We start from the raw sequence: 12,593 nt of genomic DNA on the forward strand, positions 1-12,593 counted from the left end.
CCCAGCAGACGGCAGGGAAGCCATCGCCGGCATTAGCAGAACAGCTGCCATTTCACAACTACTCACAGCAAGAAAATCGAGAAACCCGACGCAGTCAGCGTGGCAAAAATAATGTCCCTGAAAGACGCGGCAACCGGGGAGGCTTGCAAAAAGCTACCCCCCAGCACACGGGCGGGAGGATGCTTCGGTCCTGACAGCGTCGGCTGAGGGCAGCGATACAGAAACGCATGTCGGGCAGCAACCGCTCTGCCCCGCGGCCCCGCGCAGGTGACGGAAACAGGTCCAGGGAAGTCAGGAATGAGGCAGCAAGGGAAGCGCCCATGTACCTAATTAAACCCAATCTTTTTGATCCTCACGTCAAAGGCACACGCCCATGCTCAGTTTGTTTTCAACCCTGAAAGAAGATTGTGCTGAACTTTCCTCCCAAGCCGCACCTCCTCTGCCTCCCCGCTTCCCCGGCCTCAGTGGCAGTTGGATGCAATAGCAGTGAAGGGGCAAAGGGAGAGATAAATGAATTAAGCAACTAATTTGGAAGCCGAGTTATACGCTGAGTATGAAGTTCTGACCCGTCGCTACAGCAATGTGGCTCCATAGCCTCCAGGCCGAATCTGGCTGTCGTTTATCCAGCTCAAAACGTAGTCTCCCCCCACCCTAATAGCTAGAAATCACAAGTTAAGCCGCGGGCGGCTGAACCCCATCTTGGTACCACCAGCAGAAAGATACAGCAGATTAACACAGGGCTCCGAAGGGTACTTGGCTGGACTCTTTGCAGATTAATTTGTCCCACGCTGCTACTTCTCTAGAGACCCTCCTGCCCACTCAGGAAATGCTCACAGCCCGTCCTTCTCGCAGACACCCCTAACAGCCCCTGCACAGCCCTGTCCCAACTGCCACGGAGGAGAGCTGCACCTTTAGCATGACAAAAATCACGTTTCCCACTTACACGCTCAAACATGCAATTAAGTGCCTCAACTGACCTCAAGTTAGGGTTCTCAATATTAATTCTTGCGTTGTATTTATCCTCAGGCAGCAGGTATGTAAAGAACTGGGGAAATGCAGACCTCGTCTCCAAAGACAACTTTATACCTAAATCAGTGACTTAGGACAGTGAATTTCCTCCCAGCAAAAGTTGCACCTCCTTTTGTGGGTCTGTTTGAAGGAAGACAGGCAATGTTTTTGCTGTTCTCTGCAGTGCCCCAAGGACTGCCCAGCAGTGGGGTCCGTGTCCCCTGGCTCTAGCATGGCACAGACCCGTGGAGCTGTCCCGCAGCATCCTGCGCTAAAGCTCTTCCCCCAGAACAACAACTTTGTTTTTTCAACTCTGGCTGTAAATAAAAGTGAAGCTTTCCAGGAATCAAAGCAAAGTACCTGGAAAGGTTATAGAGTAATTATCACTCAGAAAGTTCAAGCCCGAAACCATATGAATAGACTCCCTATATTTATTATAGACAGTTTACGTAGCGTTGCCCTATCTTTATGGGTGCAAAACCCACTGATTACAATCAGAGGAGTGTTAAGGAGTACAAACACACCAGCCTGGATCGCGCAGGGCTTCCATATGACCCACTGTTTCCTCCTATGCTCTGGACAAGAGCAAACGCTTCAGAGGAAGGAGGCAAGAACTTCATTAATGAGCAATTATGGAATAACCTGTGCCTTGGAGAAAACTGCTTCTAGCTGTGTCAAACACAGGTTGGCTTATGCCCTGAAATGCATTTATGCTTCCCTTTTATACAAATACTTCTAACACAACTCATTATCTTCATAAAAGTTTATTAAAATGCTTGGCTTTAACTTTCTACGGCAAGAAGTCGCAGGGACCAATTATAGACCAGAGAGGGGCTGGAAAGGCAATGCCTGCCCTTGGGGTTACGACAGGCACTGCTGTAGGACCCCAGAGTGAGAAAACATCAACCGCTGAAGAGTGAGAAGCAAAGATTTGGCCATTGCTCCAGCAGCTCCCCTCTGCAGGATCCCTGTTTGCAAGCACCAACTTACTTTACGCAGTTCACAGCATTAGACCCGGGCAGAAGGTCCCGCTGGGTAGCCTAGCCCCTTCCCTCTCGCCTCCCCAGCGAGCTGCCTTTGCTGCTGGCAGCGGGAAGCGCTCCGCATGACCTGAGCACCGCTGGGCATGAAGCATCCCTCGCAGAAGTTGCGGCTGGGCTGACGAGGCGATGGGAAGAGCAGGAGGCTGGTAACATCGTCTTCATGTGCTGTAATTCGACAACAAAGCTGCTCTGCAGCCAAGCGCTTCTGACGCAAGCCCCAAACGCGGGGCGGTTTGCAGCACCGCCTTTTTGCTCTCCTTGCAGCCACGTTGCGGGGTAACCGCACCAGAGACACCATTCCAGGCACAAATCCACCCCAAAGCTTGCTCTCCATAGGTGAGGTGACGACCTGCGGTGCCACGGGACTGCCCTGCCACCCTTATTCAGAAAGGCATCGCCTCACCCTAGCAACTAACTGACTTTTTTCCTGTTTTTCCTTCCTCTCAGCAGCCCACACTTAGGAACGGGAGCGGAGCCTATTCGATTCAGTCAAATTATTAAGTGGTGGCGAGAGCCCTTCCAGCTCTGGCGCTGTGTTTGTAATCGGGAAGCCTGAAACGATTCCTTTATAAGCAATTGCAGCTGCTCCCACACCGCCTGCCACGGGCCACGCTGGAACCCAGCAAACCTTCTTGTGGCTCTGCTTTAGCTTCAGTTCATTCACTCAAAAGGGATTAAAAACCAAACAGAAGGGGTTTTAAGATCCATCTTCATTCCCATTAGAATTTTTAAGGCTTGGCCTTAAAAACCTTCCTTTGCACGAGTGGAAACCCACATACAGCAGCATTTCTGTAGCAAGGGTGTTTCCTTGCTATGAAGCTGAGAAAGCTTTCCATGCAAATCGCTCCCCCAGCCTGTAGAGCTTTCCAGCTATTGAAACTCCATGCCATTTTCCTAATTCTGCCAGAATTAGGTGGGAAAAGGAAGGTACTTTACTTCCTGGGGAGCACAAGGTATCCGTGTAGCCCTCTGGTCAGAAGAAAAACCTACCACCATCACCGCAGCGTGCAGCAGCCCTGAGAGCACGGCACCGCTACATCCCACTCAGCGCCAGGGAATAAAATGGTGTGGCAACACGAAACGTCAGCTGGAGCCACCAGGTCCGAGCTGGGGGAGTGATGAGCCTTGCGGCGCTCTCCCAGCTCCAGTCTGGGTCCAAGCAAAGCCCCACATTGTCTCAGCTTCCACTTCAATATATCTTAACACACCACCTGTCTTCAAGGCCAAGGTCTTTGCCATCCCGGAACCATCTCCTTTGCAACTGAAGAGATAATTCATGGGAACCACAGCATAAAATGAACCCAATCCATTTGGTGGCAGAGAGACCCTGCACAGGCTGAGAGAAAGGAACTCAGATGTTCCTTTTATCATTTACCTAAACATAACTTTTAAATTTAGCTAAAGGACAGTGGAAAGTCGCCCTGGGAGTTGCTGCTCAAAGCTGCCGGCTTGGAGAGGACAGCCCCTGGGAGAAACCAGCTCCCTGCAAAAGGCTCTTATCGCTCCGCTAAGACTGGAGGAGCAATAACAGGAAGAAATTGTTTTGGCAGGACTTACACCATATAAAGTAAACTCACTGGTCGCTGTTGTATAAAATCTCACTGGGAAACACATGCAGCCATCATCCCCCATGGCTGTGGACTGCATCGCCTGGGCTGGGGTGGGCTCCTGGGCATCCTCCCCGGCCGCACTCAGCCTGCCAGCATTGCTCACCCCACGGAGCCGCACTCGGCGTGGTGTCAACACACTTACAGGACACCACCCTCAGCCCTACTTCTTCTCCTGGCTTTCCCCATTATCTATAAGTGGACGCTGCAAGCGTGATTGCAGAGGGTCACCGAGGGACGTGGTGCGTGTTGCCTGCCTGCTCTCGCTGCTGCTGCTGTCTTTTCCAGCCCTGGTCTATGGTGTGGAAATCAGAGAGCGGAGGGGGAGTTCAGGATGTGCTCTGCACCCGGGAACGCTGCCGAACTCCCTACGGCAGAAGGGAGGGATGGGAAGACGGTAACAGGCTCTGGGGCTGGTGCCTTTGCTTGCCAGGAAGCGTCCGTCCAGTGCAAACCCAACTCCTTGCGCTGCTATGAAACCTGGTGGACGCTTTCCTCCTCCTCCTCCTTGCTCTCCGCTGCGCTGCCCAAGCTGAGGCAGGACCCTGGTGCCACCCTCCAGCCACCCAGCCAACAGCATCCTCTACACCAGCGCGGGCAGCAGAGGCCGGTTGGGCACTGCCACGGTGCCACGGTGAAGCCCAGCACCAACCACTTGCCCGAAGCCGAGAGCCTGCAGGCTCCGCAACCACCCTGCTCCGGCTAGACGTGTGACTTCATACCACTTGGGTGAAACAATTCCAGCGCTGAGGGCAGACGCTCACATCGGTGGCATTGTTTTTACACACAATAGGCATTTTTCATATCCGCAAGTGAAACGGGACAGTTTTAAACTGATTAGTAGTTGTCTCAAACAAGTCTCTGAGTGTATGGGAGGCCTCTGGCAGACAATGTCAACCCAGTTTCAGTGGGATGGCATCAGCTGCTACCCCGCGCCAGCCTGGTGTAAGCAGTGCAGCAAGAGCAAACGAGCTACAACCGCTCCCAGTGTGGCTTGTTCAGATGAGGGGCACAGGACCGCTACCACCAGGCTCCCCGTCCCTCTGCCAGGCACACGCTTTGCTCCGCTTGTCACCGTAGCATCAGAGAAGCCTTTTGGTTCGCTTTCTCGTGCCAGCGCACAGCGGCGTCAGGCACCCTGTTTCCACAAATGCAGCAGAGCCCTCGAACTGAAGCCAGGGCGCCTACTGAAGATGCCAGCAGTTCACTGCAGCAGCGAAGGAGCCAGCGCGCACCTCCTGCATGCTGATGACACCCTCGCTGGCCAGTGCGAGATCCAAGAGAGCTCTCCTTCTCACCTACACACACCGAAGCACTGCATCTGGACCAAGACAAGCCTCCAGCAGCAAATGCCCTCCAAGCGCAGGGCAGGTCGCTGGCAGCTCCGTGCAGCCCGTGGGCAGTGGGGCTGGCTGCCTGTGCAGGCTCTCCGGGCCTTTTTGAGGGCAGCAAATGTCAATTCTTGGGATGCAGAGTTTGCAAAAGCCCTGGGAACTTCCACGCTTAATTCTGCCCCGCCGCGCAGCAGCGGAGCAATGTCACCCATGTGGCTTCACTCTTTACACCTCCCTCAGTGTGGTGTTTTCCCTCTTTCGGGATGGCAGCCAAAAGCAAACGAAAAACCCAGTGAGGGGGAGCCGAGAGCCTGGGCAGGCAACTTGAGGGGCGAGCAACCGTCCCCACAGCGAGGGGGAGCGCAATTCGGAGTGCAAAGCTTTGGGCAAGTTGTAGCCAAAATATTACACGCAGCCCTGCACAAGAGGACCTGTGGTTTGCACGGGTGAGGAATGGTGTTTTGCAACTTGGATAGCACAGCCTGGGAAATACGGGCTATCGCTGCCAACCATCTAAGCCACAAAGATTAGTTAAGGGGAAGAAAAAAAAAAGCAAAGTGAAAGCAAACACAGGCAGCGCAGCGTTCGCTCCAGCGCTCAGATAAGAAACTGAGGCACAGACAGGTTAACAGGCGTCCTCAGTCACGCCACGAGACTGTGGCAGATGAAAACAGAGCCTGCCACGTGCTGCACCTGCCTGTGTACCCCTGTGCGACCCAGGCCGCATTTTTTGGCATCTCAAAGGCAGGGTTTTCCTGGGTTTCTGTATCCCTCGCACCGCTTGATGCGTCTGCCGCACATCACCCGCAAGCAGGAGCGGGCTGGGCAGCAAGAAGCAGCAAACTGTGATGAGGGGCCATGCCCTGACTCCGGTTTCACTCCACATTTTCTTTAACCCTGAGGATTCCTGTGAAAAACCCAAGTGGCGACTTGGAGCAGAAACGCGGGGATCTAGGCTAAGCGTGAACCCTGTGCAAAACCAGCTTTGAGCTTTGCCTCTCCACCAGCAACCCTGGATACTCTGCAACATCCTTTTCATGCAGCAAGGCATTTTAGGATGTGAGCAAGACCGAATCCTGCTCTTGCCCCAAACAATAGGCTCTGCAATAATGGTACAACCAGAATTTCCTGTGCGGCGGCGCGCGCCAGCTCCCGGGAGAAAATACCATGGGAAAGCGCTGCCACGAGAAAAGCCGCTTTTCAGCGCACCAGGGCAACTCCTCGAGGCTCCCGGGGACGCTGGTTTTTGCAACAAGCAAAGCACCGCGATGAAGTCCAGGCCGGGAAGCAGGCAAAACCGCACCAGTGGCTTGAAACAGAAGCTGTCCAGCCTGGGAATGGCTGTGGATAATTAATTATCGCACCGAGCCTTTTGCAACATCTGGACGCGGCTTTCTCTCACGGATATTTCACTACCCTGCACAGCCCTTATGAAAACATCACGTCGGAGCGGGCTATGGTTTGAAAGGCTTCAATCTCGGCTAGGCTGGGGCAAACCTGAAAAACATCATGGCTCTCGTGGTGTGGGAAGCTCGGGAGCAGGGCTGGCCCCGTGCACCTCTCAGAGGGCAACTGATCCACAGATGGCACAGGTCCCGGCAAGGAAAGAGCAACCGTTGGCACTGCATCAGACACCGAGAGGTAGCAATTGCATTCAAAATGCTCCAGTGTTGACCTGTTCGAGCTTCTACAGAGAACGAGGGATCAAAATGGATTGCAACCCTAAACACAAAGAAAAGCAAATGAAAAACTCCTACAGCGAAAACAGGAACTGGGTATTCCACAGCTCTGCTGGGCTCGAGGATTTGAGCAGAGATGGGGAGAATTGTTAGTGAACCAGGAAAGGACCAGTGTCCTCAACACAGATTCCACCAGCGCCCGGCTCCAAGCTCAAGAGCCTTCTACCTTTCTATGTGACAGCACGATACAAGAGCTACGGGCTCGAAGCTGCAACCATCGCGCTCCTGGGCTCTGCTGCCATCCCATCCCCGGCCCAGGGACCTCTGACCCTTCTCCGCTGCGGGAGATCCCACGTTCAGCGTGCAACACGGGGAGGAGGACCACCCTCGCACACCCAGCATCTTTCTAATGACTCACCACTACCATCTCTCTAGCCCCACTTGTGCCACTTGTCATCAAACGTTGGCATTGTTCGTTTTCAAAAAGGGGCAGAAACCATTTCTACGAGGGTTTCTGACCCTGAAGTTACCTACTTGCCTAAAAGCATCCACAGTAAAATATGGAAAATACCAGCATCTTCCTTTACATCCAGCAGCACCTGCCCTTACACTGCGCAGCAGTCCTTTCCCCACCAGCTCAGGAACCTCCTGGCCATGGACATGTAGAGAGCTCAGCATTTATTTCAAGAGGAAAAAGGTCACAAAACAGGTGATGGCACCTCAGCCGCGCTCCCAAACAGTTTGGGATGCTTCGGGAGACCGCTGGGAACTAACACAGCTGGCCAAATTTAGTCCCTTACTGCTGGATTTAGCACGTATATAGCGCAAATTGTTGCACAGCACATCGGTCCGGGCTGTTTCAAGACCCAGTGCTCGGGGCCTTTGCTCCAGCGATACGCCGATACACGGCAAAACCAGCTTCCAAGGACAAACTACACCCAGCAGCTGGCACGCTGAACACGAGACAGGTAAAGCAGAAGCAAGAGTTTTTCACCCCATTTCTTCCATCAGCTCACCTCACTGGTGTCTATCTTGGTCTCCCCAGCTACGAAGAGGGGATGAGAAGCGTCGCGCCCCCACTTAGCAGCTCCCACCAGCTAAGGCTGTGCCCCGCAGGGCAGGACTGCCCCCCACCAGCACAGGGAGGGGGCAAACCCCGACCAGCCTCCTACAGAGAGTCAGCTGCATCTAGGGCAGATAAATGTTTAAATGCAAAGAAAGCAAAGCCTCGATCCCAAGGTTAAGGAGGGCCCTCTGGGTTTGGGATGAGGACAGAAGAGATGGGGACAGAGACGGTGCGGCCAGAAGGCGTGTGCTGGGTGGGACCCCAAATCCAACACGCACCCCACGCAAGAAAACCAACCTCCAGAGCCCCAGCAAAGCTCCTTGGTGTTTCCACAGCGAAGGACTGGCTTTACCGGCCACGTGTGTCTGGCTTGGGTCGGGATGAGCAACTGGCAACTCAGCAACATGTTTAAATGCAGGGAGACACAGAGCTACGGGCTCCAGATGGGGCGATGCCCTCTTTCCAGAGAGGAAGAGTGGAAAAACCACGTGCAGAAACAGCAGAGCAGCCGGAAGCTCTCAGAGCTCAACCTACAGCAAAAAAACCATTTACCAGCAGATAGTTGGAAAATGCATTTTTAAGTGGCTTCATTGAAAACAAAATCCAACACTACTCCATGATGTCTTACTTTAGCATCCACTCAGCGCCCTGCAGGCTGCAGCCAGACAGGTAGCCGGCCTCGCTGCACGCAGCCCTCCGCGTGCAACACTCCAAACCTCATTCTCCAGCGTGTAGGCGCACAATAATTTTGTTTAGGCACCAGGGAACTCTTCCCCAGGAGGCTGTAGTTTCCAAACGTGCATCGCGGCCTGCGTAATTATCAAGCCGAGCTCACCCTGCCCAACTCCCGTGCTACTGAAATCCTTTATAATGTTTGCAAAATGCCCCCTTCTGGCAAATTAGAACTCAGGTTTTCGGGTCATATTGTGTAGATGAAGAAACTCCAATAAATCTGTCATTTAAAGGAAAATTAACGTTGCATCCTAATGTCAGCACCGAGCACAGAAATAACCTCTTTTCCACAGACAGCTATTGCGTGTTTGATGTAACAAGGCCAAATACAACAAGCCTTAAATTAAAAAGAAGCCCCACAGAAAGCAAAGCGGGTGATGGTTATGCCCTGAAACACAGCTGGCAAGAGGCCACCGGGCAAGACACGTGTTCAGATCCCTGGCTCGTGGTGCTGGCAGGAACCTGGTCCACGGAGGCGGCCGGGGTGGGAGCAGCACCCGCCCGTCCCGGGGCAGCAGCGGCCACGCAGCCGGCTGAGCAGCAGCAGCGCTCCTTTGGCATTTGTTTGCTCCTTCTACCTCCCCCCTCTTTTTACCCATGTTATTTATGGCAAGTTTGGGTTGTTTTTTTTTAAAGCGAGACGGAGTAATTTTATTAAAACAGCTAATATTATTGCAAAAATTGGGGAAGTCTTTGAGATCACAAGACACAAACAAACAGCCAGGTAAATACAGGCAGAAATAATTGCTCCAAGCATAACCGGGTTGCCGTAATTAGCTGGGTGGTTTTCAGCACCCGGCCTCAGATCCTCAGGATTCCCGAGACCATTTCTGAGAGGTCTTAGTAAGGTAAGTCCAAAAGCAAACCCATTCTCATGCTTCACCTGGAAGTTTCACAGGAGCCTGCAAGCTGAAAAGAATAAAAAAAAAAACACCGAGCAGGACCGTTTAAAGCTCAGGAAAACGAGCGGTAACAGCAGCGGGAGAGGGCAGGGGACTCCGGTGCTTGGGGAACCAGGATGGAAAGAAATAAAGTTTGCAATAGGTGTGGGATGTACCAAACACGGAGCAAAGGGCCAGAAAATCAACCTATCGCACCCATGACTTTTAGTAGCCAGGATCAGGAACCGTAGTTTCCAGGCTCATCTTCTCGAGGCAGACCTCTCCCCAGTGCTTCCAGCTTAACTCATCCGGAGGCTCCCCCGAAGGAGACGACGCGCTTTCCCTGCCCTTGCTTGCACGCGTACGTGCAATGCACCTGCTTCCTCCTCCTCCCACAAGCAGCTTCTCCCCTCGGACCACCGGCTCCTCAGTGCCAAAGAGCCCACATCCCACCTGTGCAAGCGATGGTCATCGAGCTCCGGTTTGAGAGCCCTGCCAGCAGCCGGCCGAGGCCCTGGGCTCAGGGACGGGTCCTCTTTTGCAGGAGAGCACGGCAGCGAGCTCACTGCAACCTCTCTGCATGACAGAGCCCACCCGAGGCCGCACAGCCGCCCGTCATGCCCCACGTCCCCACCGCAGCGAGCGCCCGGGCCGCCCGTGACACCGGCGGACACGAGGTTTTGCACCGAGCGGCTCTCGTCACGTAACGGCCCCGCTCGGTCGGTTCGCCTTACAGGAACGTGTAGAAATCAAATTAATTCATTCCAGCTGTGCACAAGGGCACAATCAGCGTTCACACAGCAGCAGGGAAACGAGATGGCACTGCAGAAACTTGGCATTCCCAATCCGTCCGGTCACTTGTGCAATCAGGGACCGAACACCACGTGCGGGAGCCGTCCTGCCAGCGCCGGGCACACGAGCGGGGCAGCCCCAATACCTCTGTGCGGGGTCTCCAGCAAAGCATCTGCCTGGACCAGGACACACTAACTTCCTTTAACAGACATCAATCTGGCACTTTTATTTTCCCCAAAGCCAATCAGTGCAGATATCACGGCGGGAGTGAGCAGCATTCCATAAATATTTGATTTAAACAGTTACAGTACGTTTAGATCCAGCTCGCTGCATCACAGGCTGAGGTTTTAATAACCCATAACCAACACAACCGCTAAGCCCCACTCAACGACTGCTGCACCGCGGCCCGGCCCGGTTTAAACATGGAGCTGGCGCTGGCTTTGCTGTTGTCATTTGGGGGAAAGTGTCGTACCTCACCTTACAATAAAACGCGAGGGAGGAGCAGGGACGTTATATCACTATTAATCCCTGTATTTTAAAATATCTCATCTAATAAACGTTAAGGTGTAAAACAAAACCACAGAGGCGGAGATCTGAACGCAGCATCTAACAGGAACCCTCCAGCCAGGCTCTGTAAACACATGACTAAGACTTTCTCACCGAGGTTGCCCCATCAGCTTCCCCGGGACTCCTAAAACCGGTAAGGACTGAAACCTCCCAGCCAAAAAACATTCACTAAAAGCCAACAGAAATACTCTCCTGGACTCAAACGTACATTGAATCAGCCCGGGTGAGTAATGACCCAGTTCTCAGGCAGTTCACATGAGCGTAAACCGGGCATAAACTACTGAAATCTGACACACACGGTGGAAAATAAACCCAGGCTGCGATGAGAGTTGGGCCCCCAGCAGTAACTGCCCAGCCCGGCTTCAGGCTGGTGCTTCCTCAGGAGCTCGAAGAAGAATAAAAACCAAAACCAACCGGTGACACGGCCTCGTATCGCGGTTCGGGGCGGGGGGCGGCCGCCCCGCAGGTACCTGCGCGGGGGGTGACACGTAGTTATTGCGTCAGAATACAAAGAAAAGCGCTGCGACCCCCTCCCCCCGAGGGTCCCGGTGCCGCTCTTACCTGAGCGCACGGCTCGGCGCCGCAGGCTGGCCCGCGCCCGGGAAACGACCGCACCTCTCCGTCCTGAGGTTGAAATGTTTTAAAAAAAAAAATAATTAAAAATTTAAAAAAAAAAAAAAAAGGTGACTAATGGCGCGAGCTCCTTTGAGAAAAATGAAGTTTAAAAAAAAGAAAAGGCTGAGAAAGGGGGTGCCGGTGCCATGCACGGCCCCGTCCCGCCCGGCCGCCCCCGGGAACCTGCCTCCCGGGGAAGCGCTGCCCAACGGCCCCGGGACCGGCCCGGGACCCCCCCGCCCCCCCGGCCCCCCCGGCCCGGCGGCCGCGGAGGGCTCAGAGAGCGGCGGCGAGGGGGGCCCCGGGGCGGGCGAGGGGGGCCCCGGGGCGGGCGAGGGGGGCCCCGGGGGCCGGCGGCCTCCCGCGGGCAGCGGGGCGCGGGGGGCGCCCGCCGAGGCCCGGGGCGGGCCGCTCCGCTCCGCCGCCTCCGCCGCCGCGCATCCCCCGCAGCCCCGTCCCGTCGGGGCCCGCCCGGTGCTCGCCGCGCCCGGGCGCCGCCCGAAAACACTGATAATAACTTCAAAAAAAGAAATTTAAAACAAAAATTAATTTTTTTTTTTTTTAAGAAGGTCCCAGGCCTGGATGCGAGCGGGAGCCCGGAGGGAAACTTTCCGCAGCCGGTGCGGCGAGGAGCCAGCCGTCCGTCCGTCCGTCCGTCCCCCCCGCCGCCGGCAGCCTGCGCGGCGCCGCCCGCCCTGCGCTCCGCGGGCGCGGGGGAAGCGCGGAGGAAGCGCGGGGGAGGCTGCGCGCCCGCGGCAGCGCCCCGAAAGGGGGGGGGGGGCGATGGGGATATGATGCTTTTTTGGGAAGAAGATGCTTTTTTTGGGAGATGCTGACCCCGCTCGCCGCAGCCCTCGGGGGTTGGGGGGGGGGGCGTGTGTCCCCCACCCCGCGATCAGAACAATGGGAGGAAGCGGGGCCGCCTCTGCCCCCCCCACCGGCCCGGGGCACCGCCGGCGCTGCGGCCCCATCCCACCCCACGGCGGCCCCCGGCACCCACCAGCCCTCACGTGTGGGGAAACTGAGGCACGGAAGGTGGCACTGGGGTCCGGCGGGTGCAGCGGGCCTGGGCGCCAGCCTGGCCACGGCACGGCCAAACGAAAGGTGCCCGGCTGCCTCCAGCCTCGTCTGCGGGGGCTCGAGGGGCCCCAGCCCCCCCGGCCAGCCAAGATCCCAGCTTTGCAGGTGCCAGTGGCACAAGCCAGACCACCAAACACCAGGTTTCACCACAGCTTCTCCACTGCCATCAAACAACCTGTATGGTGAGAT

General features: G+C 55.3%; 1 protein-coding gene across 4 annotated transcripts in view; it reads right to left on the reverse strand.

Moving 5' to 3' along the window:
• ARHGEF9 (Cdc42 guanine nucleotide exchange factor 9) overlaps positions 1–11,663 on the reverse strand; it is a 225,170-nt gene extending 213,507 nt beyond the window's left edge. The window contains exon 1 of one of the 4 annotated variants that reach the window (XM_075106280.1): positions 11,271–11,663. The gene's annotated coding sequence lies outside the window, so the exon portion shown is untranslated. The remainder of the gene's footprint in view (positions 1–11,270) is intronic. The other 3 variants (XM_075106281.1, XM_075106283.1, XM_075106282.1) reach the window with 3 other exon arrangements.
• Between the last annotated feature and the right edge of the window lie 930 nt (positions 11,664–12,593).

The sequence above is a fragment of the Phalacrocorax aristotelis genome, chromosome 11, assembly GCF_949628215.1.
Source record: "Phalacrocorax aristotelis chromosome 11, bGulAri2.1, whole genome shotgun sequence".
Taxonomy (NCBI): domain Eukaryota; kingdom Metazoa; phylum Chordata; class Aves; order Suliformes; family Phalacrocoracidae; genus Phalacrocorax; species Phalacrocorax aristotelis.